The sequence below is a fragment of the Bubalus bubalis genome, chromosome 23 (genome assembly GCF_019923935.1).
Source record: "Bubalus bubalis isolate 160015118507 breed Murrah chromosome 23, NDDB_SH_1, whole genome shotgun sequence".
In the NCBI taxonomy this organism is placed as follows: domain Eukaryota; kingdom Metazoa; phylum Chordata; class Mammalia; order Artiodactyla; family Bovidae; genus Bubalus; species Bubalus bubalis.
In genome coordinates, this window is record NC_059179.1 from 9,204,917 (window position 1) to 9,219,045 (window position 14,129).

Genomic DNA, 14,129 nt, shown 5'->3' on the forward strand with positions numbered 1-14,129 from the left:
AACCAGTATATGAAGCATCAAGTACCTTAAGAAGCTCATAGGACCAAACTATCTAAAATCAGGATATGAGAAGTTTCTTGTAACCACAGGAAAAACTGAAGTTACTTTCATAGATGGGTTACCTCAATGAAAGAAAAAAGAGGTTTCAAATTTTACAGGTCAATGGGGAATTTCCAGTACTTCCTTCATGCATTTGTAATGGGAAATTCACAAGTCAGGTTCTTTGTATAATGTGTCAGAAGAAGTGATGTGGGTTTTCTCATCATATTCTTAACTGGCATTCGTTATTTTACAAGATACCATGAAAACTAGTGGCATTTATGGAGTTCTTGTTTCTTTTAATATTTCTGTCCTACCACAGTGTCCTAATGTGGAGGGGCATTAACTGAACTGAATGAGAATCAGGTCTACCTAATAATGGGATGGAATAATTTATGTTATTATCCACATGGAATACTTTGTTGCCACTTTTTAGCATGATGTAAAAGAAAGCTTAAAAACGGGAAAAACACTTAAGTTATACTGAGCAAAAATGGATCTGCTGCTGCTGCTAAGTTGCTTCAGTCGTGTCTGACTCTGTGCGACCCCATAGACGGCAGCCCACCAGGCTCCCCCGTCCCTGGGATTCTCCAGGCAAGAACACTAGAAAACTTTAATTCTAATTTTGAACTTTTTACAAGGTATACACAGTCCTGAGAATAAAATCTTGAAGCAGCCACACCAAAATATTATCAGTGGCTACTTCTGAATGGTGGCTTTTTTTGTTGTTTGAACTTAATACTTACCAAACTTTCTACTTAGAATCAGGAAAACAGTACATTTAAAAATAAAAAGAAATTTCCCTTTTAGTAAAATTGATACAATATACCTGAAGTTCCAAGGTTTATATATTTTATAAATTTTAAGACTCATATCCAAAAAAAAAAAAAGACTCATATCCAAATGCCAGACCTGTGTGCCTGTGTAGCCAAACTCCAGCCACACCTGCTTTGGAGGCAACAGCTGCTCACCAGGGCCCAGGTGAGCCAAGCCTAATTGTTCGTGGCAGCGTCCCTGGTGACTCAGTGCTAAAGAGTCCATCTGCCAAGCAGGAGATGTGGGTTTGATTCCTGGGTCGGGAAGATCTCCTAGAGATGGGAATGGCAACCCATTCCAGTAACGTTGCCTGGGAAATCCCATGGACAGAGGAGCCTGGCGGGCTGGAGTCCATGCATTCACAGGAGAGCCAGACATGACTTAGCAAGTGAGTACGCAACACATAGTGTAATAGGCTCAGTGTGGGAAAGGACGCGCAGAAGCAGGGAGGCACACTTCCCAGTTCTCAGCCCATCACAACAGAACTGACACTGTTTGGCTGTAACCCCATCAGTGACTGCACCAGGCCTATCTAGAAGCCTTTGCTTCTGTGAGGATGAGGCCTATTTAACTGTTTAAGACTGCCTTTGTATTAACACAAAGCAGAAAAAAATCCTTGGACACATTTGCAATCTGAATGTCACCACGGTGTAATCAGTGGGGCAGAGTAATTGTTCAAAGCACAGTCCGTGAAATCAGACAAATCTAGGTTCGGGTTCTGGCTCCACCATTTTCCAGCTGCACAGGCTTGGGCAAGCTTTGTAATGTCACAAGCTTCTCAAAGAAGGTTGCCACACCAATCCGCCCAGGATTTTAGTGAAGATTCAAAATACTTGTCAGTATACAGAGCCTCTGCTAATTTAATAAAAATATTTTAGAAGTCTAAATATACAGATTTTCAACTCATGCAGCCCACTACTGGGGATCAAAAAAAAAAAAAAAAAAATAGATACGATTTATTCTTAAACTTAAAACACATCTTTCAGGGCAATGTCCAAGCTATATACATACTTCAAAACAATCATCTGAGCCAAAACTAAGCACTTGAATAGATGGTTCTAAGGATTCAGGCTCTGAAACAAGTTTGTGAACCATGCAAGAAGATTTCTAGCAAAATCTCATCATTCCTTATCTATATCATCTTCAATAACTATATTGAAAGTATCTATCTGGGCATTGGTGCAAATGCTGGAGACACAACAGGATTATATCAGAAACATCAAGGTCCACTCTTACTCCCAATGAAAGTGAAAGTGTTAGTCACTGAGTTATGTCTGACTCTTTGTGACCCCATGGACTATAGCTCTCCCGGCTCCTCTGTCCATGGAATTCTCCAGACAAGAATACTGGAGTGGGTAGATATTTCCTTCTCCAGGGGAGCTTCCTGACCCAGAGATTGAACCTGGGTCTCCTGCATTGCAGGCAGATTCTTTACGGCCTGAGCCACTGGGGAAGCCCTGTACTTCCTATACTGGCCGCATAAGCAGTTCAGAATGCATCAACAAAGATAACAGAGCCTCTGTTAGAAAGAGGACCTATTTTAATGATGTCTTATACCAACAATATATTCTCAGTAAAATTATAAGTTAGAAAATACTTGATTTTAATTTTCTAATTAATGCTATAAATATAATTATAAACCAAATAAGAAACCATGAAATGGGAAAAAGTAACAAAAAATTGTGAAGAAGGTAGAGCAGAAGGTTACAATTCCATAAACATTTGGATCTTTTTCCAACCCTGCTTCAAAAAGGGGAAAGGGCATGGTATTCTTTATTGCGCACAATACGGGACAGACAGACCTAGTGCTGAATCCCATGTCCGCCTTTACTCTCTCACAAATAGTAGGCCGGTTATTTAACCACTTGGAACCTCAGCACCCTCATCTAGAAAAGCAGGACTTGTTTAATGTTCTCATGATGGTGTGATGACTGGCACAGGGTACATTTAAAGTATTCTACATTGATAGACGGAGAAAAAAACCCTAAAGTATCAACGTGACTTACAACATGACATGGGCTGTGCCGTAGAAAAAGAGCCAGTGAATCAAAAGATGGCCATCCACTGAAAGTCACAAAATACAAAATAATGAATGACACCGACCCTGATGATAAATTTAGTTGAGGAGATAAGAATTATTGCTATGAGCAGGAAAATGAAGTTTACCACTTAACATTGTAACTTGGTTGGGGAGGTCAAGGAGACTAGCAGGTCAAAGTCAGTGACTAATAAGGAACTAGCAAATCCAATGGAGAAGGAAATGGCAACCCACTCCAGTGTTCTTGCCTGGAGAATCCCAGGGACGGGGGAGCCTGGTGGGCTGCCGTCTATGAGGCCGCACAGAGTCGGACACGACTGAAGCGCCTTAGCAGTGAATCCAATGCAGCCACCACCCAATCAGACTCAGATATGGCCCTGATGTCACACAGGGTAGAGAAAAAGCCCATAAGTAACAGCTGATTCAAAGGACACATTCACTGAGCTTTGATTCTGACTGGCCCATTCTCAGAAGAGAAGACAGTGAGGTTTCTGGTTAGAAATTTACTATCGTTTTCAAATGTCCAGAGTCAAATATTGTCTCTTTTGTTTATCGTCTGCCAAGCAATAGGAAGGGCTCCAGAGGGGCTGAATCAGAGCTGCCTAAGAAAAAGTGAACACATCCCATTACACAGTCAAGTTTACAAGACAACAGCCACTAGCGTATGTGAGGCCAGAGACTGAGGTTCTGCTCTCTGAAGTTCCCAGAGAACGGCTCAGCTTGACTTCCTATAGCAGAGTGCGCCACACCAGGTTCAATGCAAGTTCTAAGTCAAGACATACCTCCAACAGCTACTGTTTTGCATTTATCGCTGGGTTCCTTTAAAATTATTCTCATGTACGCTTCCTGAGGCAGGATCTTGTCTTCTATTTCATAAGCTTTCTAGTCAGATACTTTTGTGTATTCCAAAGAACTTAATGGTGTACCTAGAATAGAAGAGCAATTTAAGCTTAATCACCTTGAAAATGGAATCATGAAATTCCTATGTGGAAAGAGATCTTACCAATCAATACACTTCACTGTAAACAGGAGCATCAATAAGGTTTAAAGTAACAGGCTGGAAACAAAAAATTCACAACTGACCTTCCCCACCCCCATATTTTCTCATTCCCAGCTTTTCATTTCTTTCCCTCTTTCTTTCAAGCTTTTTATAAAATTTGTCATAAAATATACATAAGGTAAAACCTATCCTATCTTTTTTTAACTGAAGACTGAAGTCTGTAATCCTCTATCTATGCCTCTATAATAGAGGCACCTCTCCCTCTATATATTATCTGTTATCTTCAATTGTCAACAAATAACTGATATTCACAAATTATAGCCATTTCACTATGAAAACAAAGGGCAATTACTAAATTACCCACTTTACAAGTTGGTTGATAAAAAGGTGGTCATTCCTCCAGGCTAAAACATTACCCTCATAGATGATACTTTTTACAGTTACGTATGTATAAATGGGTGGGTGCATAATCAGGAAGCTGGAGATAATGTTTTGCATCCAACAAAGAACTAAGAAAGTTGTTCATTTAGTCCCTCACTGATGATCATTTGTACTTACATGTGAAAGAACGCGGAATCCAATGGCATCTATTTTGATCATGTTAGATCTAATCAGTGACATTCTATTTCTTTTCTTTATATTAATCTATTAGATGTGGGTTTTCAACTCTTTTCAGGATCACATAAGCCCTGCATCATGGGATAGCTGCTGATAACTAAGCCTGTTCTGAACTGAAAGTGTCAGTTGCTCAGTCAAGTACGGCGCTTTGTGACACGATGAATTGTAACCCACCAGGCTCCTCTGTCCATGGAATTCTCCAGGCAACAATACTGGAGTGGGTTGCCATTCCCTTTTCCAGGGCATACCACCACTCAAATTTCAGGAGGATCTTGAACTCTTTGAAGCCTATCCCTGGACCCTTGGGATAAAAACCCTAGGGATTTACACGGACCAAAGTGGGTTCCTATCTTAAGCCAACTAGCAGGCTTCATTCTGTGATAGTCCCTAAGGACCCAGTTACACTAAGTAATCTCTCCTTTTAACCAATCTTTATCCTATCTGTAAGAAATAGTGCCACCTTTGTAAATAATCAAATACAGTCAAAAGAAAGCTGTCACAAACTAAAAACAAACAAACAAGACTCTCTTGCCATTACCTTTAAAGTGTCCAATTAGAGAAAAATATATTTATACAAAAGAACATTATCATCTTCTACTTTCAAGGGGGAGGGAGGGGTATGCCAAATGGCTTGCAGGATCTTAGTTCTTCGACCGGGGATTGAACCCGCACCCTCGCCAGTGAAAGCATAGAGTCCTAACCATTAGACTGCCAGAGAATTCCCAAGAACATCATCTTTTGACCAAAATACAGTGTAAACACCTAAAGGTAAATCAAGGGCTCCCCCGCCCCTAAAAAAAGTAAACCCCAGGAAATAGGGTGTCACCTTGTATTCAAGACCTCACTAAGTCTCATGAACAAAAATCTGTTTACTTTGAATAGTGAAATAATGTTTGGGAAAATAACTTTAATTACTGCTATCCTTGGATGCTTATAGGTCACTTGACAGTGGTTAATAAAAAGAATCAAAAAATAGACTGAATAATTATTTTCAGAGGTAGGATCTAACAATAGCAAATGTGAATTATCATTTTTTTAAAGTATTTTAAATATCACTTTAAAAAGCAACATGGATTTGAGGATTATGGATGCCCAATGGAATATGTCTGTTTATCTCTACTTCCTTCTGAATCCCATTAAAATTATAGCAAAGAGGACAAAAGATATAAATCTGTAAGGACAAAGAGAACAGAAAATTAGTGAGGACAACAGACGTCTAAGCTGAAGGCAGAGATGACTGCTGAGCAGAGTAGAGCAGAGGAAAGCAGACTACAAGCTCACTGCCTTGGAAGCAAAAAAAAATCCCCGATTGCTCCAGAAAGGCTCAGGAAATGCAGCTTCCTGATTGCTCCAGAAAGGCTCAGGAAATGCAGCTTCTGGTTCCTGGGAGAAGAGAGTAAGGAGCTGAGAAGAGGGAGATGGACTGACAGATTGTATAAAAGGCAGCTGGATCCTTACTTTATACTTTAAATAAAAATGAACTCAAAATGGATTAAAACCCTAAATGTAAGACCTGAAACTATAAACCTCCTAGAAGAAAACATGGGGCAAAATCTTCATGACACTGGATTTGGCAATGGTTTCTTGACTATACACCAAAAGCATAGGCAACAAAAGCTTTCAAAAGAGACAAATGAGACTGTATCAAACATAAAGACTTCTGTGAAGCAAAGGAAACAGAGCGAAATGGCAACCAATGAAACAGAAGGAAATATCTGCAAATTATATTGGTGATAAGAAATTGATACCCATAATATATAAAGACTTTCTACAACTCAATACGAAAAGCCAAATAATCCAAATAAAAAATGGGTACAAAACCTGAAGAGACATTTCTCCAAAGAAGATGTACAGACAGTCAACAAGCATATGATAGTATCCTCAACATCACTAATCATGAGGGAAATGAAAATCAAAACCAGATAAGATACTATCTCACACCTGTGAGGATGACTATCATCAAGACCCAAATAACAAGTGTTGGCGTGGAGAAAAGGGAACCCTTTGCGCACTGTTGGTAGGAATGTAAAATAATGCAGCCGCTTTATTGGCAACAGTGGGAAGGTTCTACAAAGAATTAAGACTGAACTACCCCATGATCCAACAATCCCACTTCCAGGTCTATTACCCCAGGCCCAAAGCTGAAAGCAGGATTTCAAAGAGGTATTTCAACAAGCTTGTTTACTACAGCTTTATTTACAAAAACCAGGAGGCAACAGATGCATGGATAAAGAAGATGTGGTATGTAAATATAATAAAATAGTATTTACTTTTTTTTAAACATATGGAACTCTGCTAAATGTTATGTGGCAGCCTAGTTTGGAGCGGGGTCTGAGGGTGAAAGGATACATGTTCATGTATGGCTGAGTCCCTTCACTGTTCACCTGAAATTATCACAGCATTGTTAACCAGCTCTACTCAAATACAAAATAAAAAGTTCAGAAGGTAAAATGTTATTTACTCTTAAAAAAAAAAAAGGAAATCCTGTCATATGCTACAAGGATAAACCTTGATTGAGGATACTACACTAAATAAAATAAGCCAATCACAAAAGTAAATCCTGTAAGATTCCACTTATATCAGGCAACTGAAGTAGTCAAACTCTTTAAACTGAAAATAGAACAGTGGTTGCTAGAGGCTAGGGCAAGGAGAGTTCATTAATGGGTATAGAGTTTCAGTTTTCCAAGAAGAAAAAATTATAGAGACCTGTTGCATAACTATGTGAATACACTTAACACTACTATATTACACATTGAAAAGGTTAAGATAGCATATTTTAAATTGTGATTTTTACCCAATAAAAAAATTAAGGAGATTACCCTGATTTACTTAGATGGGTTCAGTGTAATCATGTGCTGTGTGCTTAGTCGCTCAGTCATGTCTGACTCTTTGCAACCCCATGGACTGTAGTCCACCAGGCCGCTCTGTCCATGGGGATTCTCCAGGCAAGAATACTGAGTGTGTTGCTATGCCCTCCTCCATGGCAACATAATCATAAGAGTCCTCAAAAGTGAAAGAGGGAAGCAGAAGAGGAGGTCAAAGATACGCAACATGAGATGTATTTGACCTGCATTGCTCCTTGAAAGGAGGGGGTAGGGGTGGGCCAAGAGCCAAGGAATGCAGCCAGCCTCTAGAAGCTGGGAAAGCAAGGGAATGGACTCTCCTCTAGAAAGGAATGTAACCTTGACTTTACTCCAGTAAGACCCATGTCAGATTTCTGACCTACAGAACTCCAAGGTAATAAACTTGTGTTATTTTAAACCACAACCAAAAACGTAATTAATACCCCAGGTCTTCTCCCCAACTGGTAGATCCAGACCAACCTTCCCTACTTCCATGATGGAAAGCAGTTTACTCTCTGGAGAAAATGATACAGCAAGATTTCAGACTTAGAGGGCCAGAATAGATGCATCAAGAGCTCACGTTTATAGGCTTGGGTGGTGGACCTCTTGCCCCCTCCCCCTATGTGGCTCACCCAAATCCTCACAGGCAGGCTTTTACCCCACAAAAATATAAACAAACGAGGACCTTTTGGAGACATAGAGAGATCCAAGAAAAAAAGATTTGAGGATTCTGATATCTAGGAGTCAGCAGCTCAAACATCTGGGTTCCTACCCCAAAAACCTATAATGAAGCACACTAGGTAAATAAGTTTCCAGTCCACTTTTTATAGTCTCACTCCCACATACGAACAGGCTATTAAAGTCTCACCATTAGAGAAAAGCCTCTGACGTTAAAATCAGGGGCCAAAACAAGCTGATAAAAAGGGGAAACACAAATCAAGCTGATTAAAAAAAGCAAAGTATGAAGAGCAGGCAAAAACTATTCAACAGCAAACTAATTCAATTCATATTCTCAAGTGAAAACAGAAAACATTATTTCCATGAAATAAGACCAGGATCCCATTTTTAAATGAAATATTCAGAGGCCAATGAAAAATTAAATTTGAAAAATATGCTGGCAGAAATTAAAGTTCAAAAAGTACTAAGAAAACCTCTTGGAGGGGGGGGAGAAACACAAAGTTAGAAGATAGCTAAGAAATACACATAAGAAAATTAGAAAATTAAGCCAGTAAATCCAAATATCCAACTAACAAACACAGAAAATATAGAAAAGGGTGTAGGAAAGGAAATTATCAAAGAAACAGTAAAAGAAAAATTTCTAAATTAAGAGGACATGAGTTTCTGAATTGAAAGGATCATGTACATTGATAAACTGTAAGACATATGTTCCAATATGGATTTCAGAATTCTGGGGATAAAGAAGAGTCAAACATTTTCCAGAGAAATCAAACAGTTCACACACAACCAACTAGAAAACAAAATGGCCTGAGAAACAGCTACATAAGTCTCAAAAAATTCAGTCATAAAAAAAAAAAATACTGTCACAATAAAGCAAACATTAAACATGTATTTAACCGCAGGCTGTGACATGACCGCATGAGACAGGAAGTGTAGGTGAGCACTGATGTAAAGGATTGTGTATGAGAGGTAAATCCTCAGAAGAACAAGCATATAAGGCTAAAATTTAAACAAATTCAGTGAATGCACTTAAAGCAGACATCATGCCATTTAGAAATTGGAAGGTGGGTATCAGAAAATATAACTAAAAGAGTTGAAAAATACTATCTTTGGATAAAGGAGCAATGGGGATATAAGAAGAATAGGAGCAGCTGCACTATTTTAATCTTCAACAATGTACATGCAGTTACTGCAAAATAAGTAAAATAAATGAATAAATGGATGGAAGGAAGAGGGGGAAGAAGGAAGGAAAGAATATTTAACAGAGCGAATCTACAAACCATTACACAGTGGAGATCTCCAATGTTCATCTATACAGAAAGAATGAAAATAGCAACTGTTCTAACATTATGCAAATAGATCCTTGTGACTTGGAACAAAATTTCCAATTACAGCACCATACATGAATTCCAAAAGTGCTATATCACCAACAAGTAAAATGATAACATACTTGGCAAATAGTACTGGATGCTTCAAAGATGACTCTAATAATAAAGACATTGACATCAAACACGGTATGTAAAGAATTGGAAGGAAATTATCCTGAAGTAGGAAAAAGTATTACTTGTAAAATTATGTTTCGTATAAATATGTTCTTATTAAATACACATGGGTAAGTAAATTAATTAAATGGCATAAGTATGTACTTGACTAATACCTCTATATCCCTAAAACATCTCTTATACATTGAAGTTGACCACAAAAATTGTTTTGTTCTTCTCAGTGGAAAAACCTGAGAAATGTAAGCTAAACATAAAAGATACATAAAGAAATTAATTCCATTTACCTGAATCATCTTATTTCTCTTTATCAGTCTTCCAATCTAGAAGAAAATAGGAAGTAAATTAAAGTGCATTCTTCTGGTAATGAGCTGCTTATAAGGGGGGAAAAAAAAACTAATAAAATCCAAGGTAACTATTTACTTCTTGTTCCCTCGCCCTAGCAAAAACTATTCTTTTGCACTTGCCAGCTAATTTCCAGCTGTAATGGTATTCAGAGGAAACTTTACAATACAAAGCCATGCAGAAGCAAGCACAGAACGTCAATGCCAATAAAAATTGCATCCAAGTGCATCCAATGGTATCACATGAGTTTTCTTTTTATTTTTTAAACTTACATATTTATTTGTTTTACTTTTGGCTGCACTGAGTCTTTGCTGCTGCACACAGGCTTTCTCCAGTTGCTGTGCATGGCAGCGGGGAGGGGTGCGCGGCGGCGGCGGGGGTTACTCCCTAGTTGCAAGGCACAGCCTTCTCATTGTGGTGGCTTCTCTTGCAGAGCGTGGGCTCTAGAGTGTATGGGCTTCCATAGTTCTGGTGCGTGAGCTCAGTAGTTGGGAAACACAGGTTTAGTTGCCCTGTGGCATGTGGAATCTTTCTGGGCCAGGGAGGAATCCCGTGTCCTCTGCATTTGCAGGTGGATTCTTAACCGCTGGACCACCATGGAAGTTCTCAAGAGTTTTAGAATCATGTATTAATATTTTATATATTATCTTATCACCATTCAGCTAAGTAACAGCTAACTGACAACAGTGAGAAAGATAAAGAAGCAATAAAGTATAGTTTCAAAACATAAGCATTGTAACTCTAGAGTGAAAAAGGTAGCAACATGTTTATATTCAGTATCCCGTGATAAACCATAATGGAAAAGAAGATGAAAATGAATATATGTATGTATAACTGAATCACTTTGCTGGACAGCAGAAATTAATACAACACTGTAAATCAGCTACATTTATATAAAATAAATTTTAAAAAATAGCATATCAAGTAAAACTATAGACCATGTAAATATGTTTATGGGTGGCTCAGTGGTAAAAAATCCACCTGCAACGCAGGAGAAGATGAAGGAGACACAGGTTTGATCACTGGGTCAGGAAGATCCCCTGGAGTAGGAAATGGCAAGCCACTCCAGGATTCTTGCCTGGAAAATCCCATGGGCAGAGGAGCCTGGCAGGCTACAGTCACAGGCTCGAAGAGTCGGACACGACTGAGCCACTAAGCATGCACACGTGGTCAAAGAGTTTATAAACAGACTTAAACCCACATCATCTTAAAGGTTTAGAAATGCTTCCTCACTGACATTCATGAAAGACTTTCTCAACTAAAAATGAAATATAACCCTTCGAAAATATACATGTGAATTACAGCATCTGCAAAAACAGGGGGGAAATTACCGTTTAAAAAATAAATATTTGCATTAATGTACACACAAAAAAAAGCACAGAAATCTTGTGTGTGTGTGTGTGCTCAGTCATGTCCGACTCTTTCCGAGCCCATGCACTATAGCCCACCAGGTTCCTCTGTCCATGGAATTTTCCAGGCAAGAATACTGGAGTGGCTTGCCATTTCCTACTCCAAGAAAAGCAGAGAAGTCTTGAGTGGATTAATTTTACTAAAGTGAACACATACATGTAACCACCACTCTCCCCCAAAGGTCACCTGTTCACTGCGACGACTTCAAATACCACATATTAGTTTTGCCTATTGGATCAAGGGTTTTTCTGAGAGTCTAAGAATCTCTGGGTCTGAACCAAAATAAAATGCTTTAGGAAGAGAGAAGCAAGTAGTCAGAGACAGCAAGAAGATATTATTTCAGAAAGATGTTCATGTGTCTAAGATTGTACGGCTGTTTGGCTGCGTGCTTGTGTAGAATCAACCTGCAAGGTCTCCACAGACTGGAGGAAACGGAAGCTGTTTTGTGATATAAATAGCAGGAAAGGGCTTCCTTCCTGTTGTCCAGGATGAGTGTACTGCTAGGAGTGAGATACAGGAAGTGGGAGCAGAGCAAAGAGGGGAGAGAGCAAGGCAGTTTGAATTTCCTTTCTATAGATACAAAAACACCTATAAAATAAAGATAATTACCAAACTAGTAGGTTTAATCTGTTGTTGTTCAGTTGCTAAGTCATGTCTGACTCTTTTGACCTCATGGACTGTAGCCCACCAGGCTCCTCTGTCCATTGGATTTCTCATGCATGAATATGGGAGTAGGTTGCCATTTCCTTCTCTAGGGGATCTTCTCGACCCAGGGATTGAACCCATGTCTCCTGCATTGACAGGTGGGTTCTTTACCACCTTCTAACAAGCTCCACTAAGTTACTGAAGTGTCATCTCATTTGATCTTCAGATTGCTCTGAAGATAGCCTATCTTATCTGCCTGTAAGACAGGGAAGGATATTGAGTCTCAAAGCAGAGTACCTAAAGTTAAACAGTTAGTAGGTGATGCAAAGCTGTTCTTCTTTACAGCTTGTATGCAGGGCTAGAGATACCAAAAACAAAAAGGAAAATGTTCACAGAAAAGAAGCCATTGTCATGAGATACTGAATATACTGTGCTATCCCTGTCCATGAATCATCAAAGGAAAAAGAACCAAGTAATTCAAATTCCCTAAAGTCTTTCTTCTGAATTACTAAAAAGTTAAATGATTCTTTTGCTTGTAAAGTAGGTCCACTCATCCTTCTGTGCCTCAAAGGAGAAGTTTCAAACTGCTGCTGCTGCTAAGTCACTTCAGTCATATCCGACCCTGTGCGACCCCAAGACGGTAGCCCACCAGGCTCCCCCGTCCCTGGGATTCTCCAGGCAAGAACACTGGAGTGGGTTGCCATTTCCTTCTCCAATGATTCAGTCGTGTCCAACTCAGCGACCCCGTGGACTGCAGCCTGCCAGGCTCCTCCGCCCATGGGATTTTTCAGGGAACAGTACTGGAGTGGGGTGCCATTGCCTTCTCCAGAAGTTTCAAAAGTAATGCTTAAATTTCACAAAGTATACATTTCTGACATGCTAATTTGTTTTAGCCACTCTGTATGGGGAACTTGAAAAGAACAAGGTATCCCTCAGAGAAAGCCACAAAGGCAGAAGGCAAGTGACTACCAGAACCTATGAGAATGTCACCTTCAAATGACATGCCAGACCTTCATGAATATCTAATGCTGTAATAAGTACTTTCAAATAGCTGAGGCCAAAAAGGGAACACTCTTCAAAACGGGAACTTTGTATTCCGCTCCTTGAGAGGGAGAGGAAATAAAATATCTAGAAAAGCTGTTATCAGACCGTGTGACAAGGCCTTCTTGCATCCTCACTGATAAATACAAAATAATGTGCCAATGACGATAACTATGATTGCCACACATCATGAAATGCCTTCACATTTAATCCCATAAGAACCCTGCAAGTGGGGAGGGGTGAGCATCACCAACTAATCAAATGCAGACACTGGGCCCAAACAGGTTATATATTTAACTTGTCCAAGGTCAGAAAACTGTCTTGTGACGAAAGTCACAAGTTTGTCCAAGATCACAATGCGAGGAAGTAGGAAAGGGTGCCAAATCGAGTGTGTCGAATGCCCAGGACACATGACAGTTTGGGCTTAATGATGAAAGCAACCAAATTTGGCTTTTCAATCCCAAATCATTTAATGATTATTTCACCATTTTCCGGTTTCAAGTTGTTTTTGATATGTTCTAAGCAAAGGTTCAGAGAGGCAATGGCACCCCACTCCAGTACTCTTGTCAGGAAAATCCCATGGGTGGCACAGCCTGGTAGGCTGCAGTCCATGGGGTCGCACAGACATGGCTGAGGGACTTCACTTTCACACACTGGAGAAGGAAACCCACTCCAGTGTTCTTGTCTGGAGAATCCCAGGGACTGGGGAGCCTGGTGGGCTGCCGTCTCTGGGGTCGCACAGAGTTGGACACGACTGAAGCGACTTAGCAGCAGCAGCAGCAGCAAGCAAAGGTTATTAACATGTCTTCCTTCTGTGAGATGGAGGGAAGTGTCTTGTTTGTCACTGGCTTGTGGACAGGAAACAAAAATAGGTCTGGATGGAGTCTTTTTATAGATTAGATAACTGCTTAAGCAGCTGAGAGCTCTCCAGCGATTGTCTTTATACGGGATCCAGTACAGGGAAAGCATAGTAAAGGCAGCAGGCTTGATTAAGCGGACACATGCTGAGAAGATACAACATGAGTTCTTCCTGAGAGTAGAGAGTGAGAGAGTTAACTATGTTCACCTTGTACACTAAAGCAGAAAAAAAAATTTACCCAAATTACACTTGGATGGCCGTGGCTCTAAACGTCCAATTATAACGAGTATAGTAGGGC

General features: G+C 39.7%; 1 protein-coding gene across 16 annotated transcripts in view; it reads right to left on the reverse strand.

Moving 5' to 3' along the window:
* SGMS1 (sphingomyelin synthase 1) overlaps positions 1–14,129 on the reverse strand; it is a 327,516-nt gene that overhangs the window by 159,001 nt on the left and 154,386 nt on the right. For 10 of the 16 annotated variants that reach the window (XM_044935017.2, XM_044935022.2, XM_044935023.2 and 7 more), the window contains one exon: positions 3,676–3,819. The exons of 2 other annotated variants lie outside the window; for them this stretch is intronic. The gene's annotated coding sequence lies outside the window, so the exon portion shown is untranslated. Of the gene's footprint in view, positions 1–3,675; positions 3,820–9,818; positions 9,855–14,129 lie in introns of all 16 variants that reach the window. 4 more of the 16 variants (XM_025274308.3, XM_044935021.2, XM_006072990.4 and 1 more) reach the window with 2 other exon arrangements.